Source organism: Schistocerca piceifrons, chromosome 6 (assembly GCF_021461385.2).
Source record: "Schistocerca piceifrons isolate TAMUIC-IGC-003096 chromosome 6, iqSchPice1.1, whole genome shotgun sequence".
Classification (NCBI taxonomy): Eukaryota; Metazoa; Arthropoda; class Insecta; order Orthoptera; family Acrididae; genus Schistocerca; species Schistocerca piceifrons.
The window spans coordinates 128,506,738-128,516,675 of NC_060143.1; positions in this window are offsets into that span (position 1 = coordinate 128,506,738).

Here is a 9,938-nt window from a genome sequence, read left to right on the forward strand (position 1 = left end):
TTACCACAGAGGCCAAACTTCTATTACTGGAACAAGCTTGTTCACCACAGACGCCGAACTTTCAATTACGAAGAGAAGCAATACTTATCCACCACGGAGGCCAAACTTTAAATTACAAAATTGGTAGGGAGCTAGGACGTGGAAGTAGTAAGATGCTGAGCGCAAATGAAATAATCTTTACGGCTAATTACTTATTTACCACAGAGGCCAAACTTCTATTACTGGAACAAGCTTGTTCACCACAGACGCCGAACTTTCAATTACGAAGAGAAGCAATACTTATCCACCACGGAGGCCAAACTTTAAATTACAAAAACAAGCAATACTTATTCGACACAGAGGCCAAACATTAAGTTACAAGGACAAGCAGTACTTATTCGCCACAGAGGCCTTATTGAAAACATTAAGTTCCGATAAGCACTCCTATACATTAGCAGAATTTCGAAGTCATAGCCTCTGTAATAGACAGCAACACTCAGCTGGCCTTTGTGAGGAAGACAGAGCAGAATTATCAGAACACATACAAAATTTTTGAAAATTGTTAGATAAAGTCGGCGATCACAAAGTAATTTGAAATTAATTATAAAACGGTCTAGGTCGCAAGGCACGTTTATTGAAGGTGACCGGTTTCGATCATCACATAATCATCTTCATACCTTCAACTGCAGTTGACTGTCTTCATCCAGCGGTTCCCGCTCCATGCACAGCCATTCTTCATCAATATAGTACATAAGACTACAGATAGAATTAAAAAAAAAAAAATCATATACACGGCAGTGAAGCAGCCAGAGGAGATTGTTACCTCAATAATATACTCACTCATAGAAAGTAAGAATTTTAGAATAATGTACACGTCTGTGAAGCATACTGAGGAGGCTACAGTAAAAGAATATGTGACTTCCAAATTACAAAATGAAGTCAAACCACCAGGCGTTAACAGCTACTTTTATGAGCAACAAGAGAAGGGCCTAGAGCACACAATTAGGTAACACCGCAGATAGTTGCCCGATTCAGTACAGACTGTAAAATATACACACAGTGTACAAATTAAGTTCCCATAACGAGTGAACAACGTGCAACAAGCTGGCCCCCCAAACACAGCAGAGACATGAGGGCATAAAACTGATCCGGTTTGGCCCACAAGTACTAAAAATAAAAACTATGTAAAAGGTACTTAAATCTAGGGAATAGCAGATTCTAAAATTTTAAATTACAAAACACACGCACCTACAGTGCTAAATGAAAACAATCTTTTGAAAGTGATATCCTCGTTTTTAAATAAATGGTTGCCTTAGTCAGGTTCTCATCGCCGGGATACTGATCCACAATAAAGGCATCGTCCAAACCACGACCAGCAGAATGATCCGAATCGGTTTATGGCAAGAGCAACAAATGACGCTTAGAAGTATTGCGCAGGAGCGTGTCTCGTTAATCGCGACTAACAACGCAGACAAAAAACTGTTCTCACCGTTGATGCTGCATCAGGCCAAAATCAATGATGGATGGTGTTTGCTGCCAAGTTCACCAACCAGTGGAGCAGGGAACACTCCACAATGCTAGTTAACAGTTGGTTAATGATAATAATAATAATAATAATTCGCGTGGCTCAACGTTCAGGTGCAATTCTATCAATTGGACACCACTTCGGTGACTTGTATGTCCCTAATCTACCCCAGTAATCCACTCGGAGGAAAGAGAAAATATTGAGAGGTGGAGCCTAAATTCAGGGCATACTGAAAATATTCGTGGTGCAATCGTAGTTCTATCCTGCGACCTCTACAGGCGCGCATGAAAACCACACTCTATCCAAAATATGCACCAAATCCACAGTTTTGAGGGTACGGCACTGTAATTTTGTAACTTACGTTACAGAAAATTAACACATTTATTCTCAAGTTCCTTGGATTATGTACATTTAACTTCTTTCTATGAAATTTAAAAAAGTTAACAAAAGAATAAATGTACCTTTCTCTCAGAAACTGTTCAAAATATTTCTATAACATTTCCTCTGTTTGACCTCTTCGTACATAGTAAGCTTCTCTCAAGAGGTTTTTTGAGGATATTAAGAGAGTTTTAATAATTTCTTAATTATAATTCTGTAAGTATAATGCAAAATTCATGCAAAGTTCTCTAAGCACTGTGCCCCATATCTCAGCTTACACTCAGAATTTCAAAATTTACTCTTGAGACATTTACTGGGTTTATAGAAATCTGCTTTCTTGTTTTCTGTTTTCTTTCCTTTACCAGGTCTTCAACAGGCTTTTCAGAGGCGGAGAGGCACTATGAATCTATTTTTCTCGAACTGTCTTGAGTGAAATTCATTACCTTAAAGCCCATTCTCTCTATTACCTTCATCCCCCCTACATTCCCGTCATTAAATACAAGAACTGCATCATAAGTTGCAATTATGACAACTGTAGCAGATGAAAATGTGGCCAAACAAGAATTGCTTCTCCGTAAACAAAGGAGCTGGTTTGTTATTGCTTCTAAGATACGCAACTGAGTCACAGATGATATATAAAACCAAAGAGTATATGTCAAAGCCTTCTGGATGTACCTGTGAAACTTTTCTTGTAAGTAATCCACAGAATTGCTCTTCACCAAACTAGTACTGAATTGTTGCTTCAAAAAGTGGGCGTGGCAGGAAGGTGGCGTCACACAGTTAATTATTTTTCAGGCACTTCCGATTCGATTTCATCCCTGAAACATTGGGAACTTCGGTCAGCTTCTTGAACGTTGCCCCCCCCCCCCCCCCCCCCATTAATTTCACTGACTTGAAATGGTTGGAATCTATGACAATGAACTGAATAAAATCCATTGTGATGAACGCTCAGAAAATGTTGAATGCCGTTGTAATGAGACCGAGCGGGATGATGCATCAGTAAAGCAATGGACTCGTACTCGGGAGGACACCAACTGAAATCCCCGTCCTGCCATCGATATTTAAATTTTTCGTGATTTCCCGAAATCAAAGCAGTTAGTGGAATCCGAACCAGAACAGCGAAATTTTCCGGAAATGTTATGGCCAGTTTTTCTTTTTTTTCTGGGATGCACGTATGATTGTTCTTATCAGCTACCCTGAAAACTGTTATACAGTAGGTAGCGAATACTAGACAAGCCTTCTCAATCACCTGGAAGAAAAAGGTCCTGAGAAGATGTCTAGTTTGCAAAGGTAAGGAAACCGCCTTTCATCAGAACAGTGCACCTACCTGCAAGAATTGATTGGAATAACCTCTCTGAACACCCGGTTTAGCATTCTCTGACTTTCTCCCTTCGTACATGTATAGAAATTTGTGGCTATACACCATTTTCAGTACGGTTAAAGAATGATGGCAGTCATAGATAAAATTTTCAGACCCTCAAGAATCTCTCCTGGGGATAGAATACACCCTATGAAGCAACTGTGCCCTAAATGGTGCCAAAGGACAAAAATAAGTGAAATTTTGACCTTAAAAGCAAGCTACGTCGAGAACGTCTCACCTTGGGCTTATACCGAATATTCTCTCCTTTAGATTAACGTACGCTGGTAACATAAAAAGTAATCTCAATGACAAAGTTAATTACGTTCCACAGTCGCGCAACAAAGATGTGTTCTATACCTAGTCTGCATAAATGTTGATTTGTTGTCAACTGAACGATGCGATAAGGTACAACATTATTACCCAATGGACTGCTCACAACCGTGATGCTAAGCGTCCACGACACATTGTAGAGAAACTTGCTAGTTGTCTGCCTCCTTTAATGGCACATGGATCTTTAAGTGGTAGGCCCTTCAATAAAACAATGATCATAACGAGTCTTGATTTTACAACAGTACTTGATTCGCATTACAGAGCATTCTTAAAATTTGTTACAGTAAATGTAAATGTCGTGTGACTAGGGCCTCCCGTCGGGTAGACCGTTCACCGGGTGCAATCTTTCGATTTGACGCCACTTCGGCGAATTGCGCGTCGATGGGGCTGAAATGATAGTGATTAGGACAACACAACACCCAGTCCCTGAGTGGAGAAAATCTCCGACCCTTCCGGGAATCGAACCCGGGCCCTTAGGATTGACATTCTGTCGCGCTGACCACTCAGCAACCGCGAGCGGACATTTGTTATAGTCATTCATTATGGAAAATTTAAAAAAGGTAATTGGTCAGTCACTGAGTGAGCTGAGCTAAAGCGTTATGAATGTCGTAACCATAACGTCGCACTACGCACCAATAAAACATTCCTAAATATTCTACGGGTGCTGATTCCCTCCAAATGCCGTAAGGAGCATGTATACAGACTGTGACATACTGAACTTTTGGACAAGATATCCCAGTAATACCAATTTCATAACTTGGAAAATGAAAAATGATAATTACGTTTAAGACAGCAGCTGAAAATGAATAATTTACGAAATAATAAGGAAAAATCGGATTCGTGGATTTTACGCTATAGCGTTTCTGAATTCTGTTGTCACAGTCGTTAATATTCACGGAAACAACATAAAAATTGTACTGTTCAGTTTTCTGATACCTTAAAAATGTTATTCTAGCGCTTCCAATGAAAATTCGTGTAAACAAGTGACGCAGTTTTTATTTTACTGATTGGGTAAATATGGAGAAAGTAATGAAGAAATACTGATCCTTCATCGTACTAAGACTCGATCAGAAATTTTCTTCGTTTACAGTTATTATCAGAGTAATATAAACAGTAAATCGTAAAAGAAATAATTTAGATAGCGAGAGATGCAGTTTCGCGCTACAACAGGTAGTTTTCGCAAGTAATGAACGATGTGGAGAAAATGTTGACAGCGACAGCAAAACTACAAAGATAGATGTCAAGCAAGAGAGTATCGGCGGATAACTCTTATCTTTTTAACATATACCGAACGACGGCCTTGATTCGTATTCTAACTTAACAGTCCGACGCTCCGTCTGTCTTTTATTACCCACAGCGATAGCAGCGCGCCAAGCGGTCAGCAAGTGACATTTTTGTTTTCAATATCGCACAAGTGCGAATACTAATGTTTATATTGATTTTTACATAGTTGATACAATAGAGAGCGTATGTAGTGCAATAAAAATAGACGATAACTAAAAAATGGCAGCACATTTGTCTTTCTTAAGTTTCGTAAGCACCCCAGGAAGTTTGAAAAGACGCCCTATAGGGCAGTTTATTTCTGATTATCTTGTAACGTACAGATATTTACGGAAGGATTTCGTTCTCCTTTAACAACAAAAAATTGCTAGTAAACACTTAACACCTGACCTCTTGCAGAAAGACGTCGTACATTTTCCCGACATTGCGTAGTTTTGTTCGCTACACATTTATCCAAATCAGTGAATGTGGAATGTAGTAAACATGTACGTAATTTTATAGTTTCATGTTATAGTTTCATCATTTGACGTACAAAATAAGCCACCACACCTGTATCTGAAGGAAAGCCACACAGACGTGATAAAACTCAAAAGGAAATAAAACTGTTTCCCAACAACGCCGAAACCAATTCCACAATAGTTGCCACACCTAAACCCCAAACGGCAAGAACCTTCAACATATTCACTTTTGAAGCAAAAGTAATTACATTTACAAAAATATTCATGAATTAGAGAGTGAAGGGTAAGAATGGGCGGATCATTAGACTCCATAGAAAGTTTTGACGTGTCAAGCGAAATACCTGTCATAAAAATAACAGACAACAACAAAAATGGATACTTCTCTAGCATGAAATATGTATTTATATTCTCTTACTTTTGTGGTACAAGCTGCAGTTAAACAGATATTTGAAAGTATTTCTTCATGAGTAAGTTGTAGTTTATAGCATTAAATCAGCAAGATCTGGCTGTTTTTACATTTTTATCAGGATAGTTTATGTCTCTTGGTAATTTGCTAATGCGTGGAACGAGAAACATAACAACTATTTCGTTAATTAACATTGCTCTTACGAAGAAAGTAACTTTCACACCAGAGAGTGTCGCGACTGTATTTGTTAGAATGTGGTTGAATTATTAGGCTAAAGGGCACTCGCCTCTTCCTGGATTCTACGGTGCAGATTTCTTATCCAGCGCAAAATTATAACTCATTTTTGGTAATCGATTGTCTGTGGCTCTACTACACAGAATATGACGGGAAATTACCTTGGGATTGTTTGGTGGTCACTCTTCGCTGGAAAGAAAGCCGTTTCCGTGGCGTGGTGGAGGCTTTTGTTCTGTTTTGCAATCAAAATACATACGAAATACAGTCCCCAACCTTTTTAAGTCACTTCGTCGAACCCACTCTTACCGAGTTAAGAAAAAGGGCTGGTCCAACACGTTTGCGTGCAGAAACTCGCCATTTCCCTGGTCACCCCTCTCTTTTCTTCCCTCACTAGCAAGTCGTAATCGGGACTGTCTCAGCATAGGAGTTGCACAGCCAATCTGTTGCTAATAACTGTTTGGCTCATTGACCAAGGTTTCGACACCTCTAAGGATGTCTTCTTCAGAATGAAATTTTGAGAAACCGTAAAATTAAATTGTGAGAAGGCAGCGGTCAGAGCTAAGAGCAGATATGCTCAAGTCAAAAAATAAAACACGTCCCAGTCTTTGGCACTTATGTCTAGCTAAGAACAACATCAGTCTGATTTTGTTCATAGCTGGTCATACGTGCCAAAGGTTGGAACGTGTTTTATATTTTGGCTTGAGCATATCTGATCTTAACTCTGACCACTGCCTTCTCGCAACGTAATTTTACGGTTTCTCAAAATTTCATTCTGATGAAGACATCCTTAGAGGTGTCGAAACCTAGGGCGATGTACCAAACAGTTATTTGCAACCGGTTGGCTGTGTGACTCTTATGTTAAAACTTATCCATGTTTAAAACTGTAATAAGGACTGTATTACACCTAACCAACATCCATCCCCAACTTCCACCAAGACACCGACTTCTCCTGCCATACAGCTTAGTTAATCACAGCAGAGTTTATTTTTTGTTTGTGCACTACGTGAACCTGTAGTGGCTGCTGGCACTAAATTAAGGTTTCCACGGCAAGTCGGCTGAAGTAGGCTCTGAAGAATATTTGCATGCTATATTATGCGTATCAAACAATACACAGGTAAATTCAGCTATTAAATTTTGGACTCCTCAGAATAGCCATCCTCTGCTTTAATCACTGCCTTACATACTTTCGGCATGCGACGGGTCAATTCTGCCAGCGTTTCAGTTGGAATTAATCTCCACTCTTGTTGCAGGACCTACCACAAGTGTGTCTCGCCCATGATTCTCCGTTTTCGGATCCTCCTGTCTAACTCATCCCATGGCGGCTCGTTTGGGCTACAATCAATGGCCTGCAGAGGCCATTCCATGTTTTTCAAATTTTTCTGAACATCTAGAAATTTCACATAGTTCTGACACAAATGGGATGTATCTTTCGGGTAGTTGTCTTGCTGCAAGACAAACCCTTTTCTAATCACACAGAAACCATATGTCTTGGCGTGTCGCTGGAGAATAACATGATAATCCTTTTGGTTCATTTTTCCACCTACTTTCACTGAATCTCCGACTTTATTCCCTCCAAAAGATCCCCGTACAATCACCGAATCCCCTCCACGCCTTAAAGTTGGAATTACACACAGGATTCAAGCGTTCATAAGGTAAACGGCGTACGAATTTACGGCGTTTACTTCCAAATGTTACGAACTTGGATTCGTTAAGTCACTGGTTTCCAACCTTTCTTAGACTACTACCCCTGACTGCAGCTAGAGTTTAGCTAATACCCTCGCCCCCAGCCGCCCCTCCCCCTACATTATCACCAACTTTAGCACCTAATTAAACTGTAGAATGAAATTCTTTTCTAGGAACACTTTTATTTTTAAAATGATGAAAGATGAATAATATTTAACTTGTGTGTGTGTATGTGTGTGTGTGTGTGTGTGTGTGTGTGTGTGTGTGTGTGTGTGTGTGTGTTTGTCTGTGTGTGTATGGGGAGAGAGGAGGGGAGGGGGGGGGGGGGGGGGGGGGGCGAGGTGTTGGAATGTATGATCAAGGAATTCGTTGTGCATCAGAAATGCGACCCACAAATCCTTCTCCTTGACCTGCACACTGCAACCCCATTTAAAATCAGACAAGTTCAGATGTGTGCACTATACTTGCTGTCCGTCAATCACTTCATTGCTGCACTCCTTACGGCTGAACTGGCTTAGATGGGAAGATTTCAGGCTCTTAATGCTTTATGTCTGACCAGTCACTAACAGTAATAGTACTAGTAATAATAATAATCATAATAATAATACTGTGTACAGTACTATGGTAACAATGTAGTAGTATAGTAATGAATCAAATTCTGAACTGCTGCAGATACTATCTACAACATGAAGAAGACATTTTCTTGACATATTTAGCATTTGTTACGTATATGTCTCACTTTCATCACCAGCGATGTACAGGGCAGAGCACATCAAATGTGTGTAGTGGGTGGACTACACGAGGAACCCGTAACCTCTACCGCATTAACGCTACTAATTATTGATAACTTATACGAAAGCCGTCTTTTTCAACTTCCGATAGGCTATAAATAAGAGACAACTTCACAGAAAACTCTTTTATTACCAAAAGTTTTGTACACTTATGGTAACTTTTCATCACAATCACCGAAAAGATTGAGACATTTATCGCAACTGTAGACCATTTTTGCAATACCCTCTTCAAGAAATGTTGCCGCCAATGATTGCAAATGAGCATTGACATTGTTTTGGAGATCTTCGTTGGTTTGAAAGTACTGCCCTCCTAGCCACGTCTTCAGTTCAGGGTAAAGGTGAAAGTCGCTGGGTTCCAGGTCAGGACTGTACGGCGGATGACCGAAAATGTCGCATTGAAATTGTTCAAGGAGCCGTTGGGTTGTGCCAGCAGTTTGTGGACGAGCGTTTCATGGATCAACACAATTCCTGAAGTCAAATGCAAATTTGGTCATTGAAAACAAACGAAGAGGAATGTTGACTGAAGACGTGGCTAGGTGGGCAGCACTTTCAAACCAACGAAGATCTTCAAAACAACGTCAATGCTCATTTGCAATCATTGGCGGCAACATTTTTTGAAATGGCTCTGAGCACTATGGGACTTAACATCTATGGTCATCAGTCCCCTAGAACTTAGAACTACTTAAACCTAACTAACCTAAGGACAGCACACAACACCCAGCCATCACGAGGCAGAGAAAATCCCTGACCCCGCCGGGAATCGAACCCGGGAACCAGGGCGCGGGAAGCGAGAACGCTACCGCACGACCACGAGATGCGGGCAACAACATTTTTTGAAGAGGGTATTGCAAAGCTTGTCCACAAGTACGATAAATGTCTCAATCTTTTCGGTGATTATGTTGAAAAGTAACCATAAGAGTACAAAACTTTTGGTAATAAAATAATTGTTTTCTATAAACTTGTCTTTTATTCATAGCGAATCGGAGGTTGAAAAAAAACGGCCCTCGTATAATCGATATTAGTGTCTTACAGAATTGCGATAAGAGTAATGATCTTTTCAAAATAATTTAGTTTCGTGACGGAAACAGAATCGAACCATTTAGTTTTTACCATTCAGAAAATTTTATTTTACCTCTAAGGGGGTAATTACCCCCAGGTTGGGAACCACTACATTAACTAAATAAGAATCTCTACCAGTCCCCTGCTTCCCTATGATGGCGCCGTCTCACTGCTGACTGCCCAATACTCTACCTCGCGTTCTGATATTTTCCTGAAGTGAGGACGATCACCATAGAAGGCTGTGTCTCGACGTCGGTGTATGGTCCTGGCAATCCCGCTGCTGGAAATCTTCAATTTCTTTTTTCGCATATGTCAGACACTATTGCCTTATTAGTGTAAAGTGATTACCTTTAACCAAGAATCATAAGGAATCTGGCACAATGGGACTATTTTCAGTGACTTACGTTGTGTGTGCTACCTTCTTTTGCAGTGCTTTCGGACATGCGGAACTACA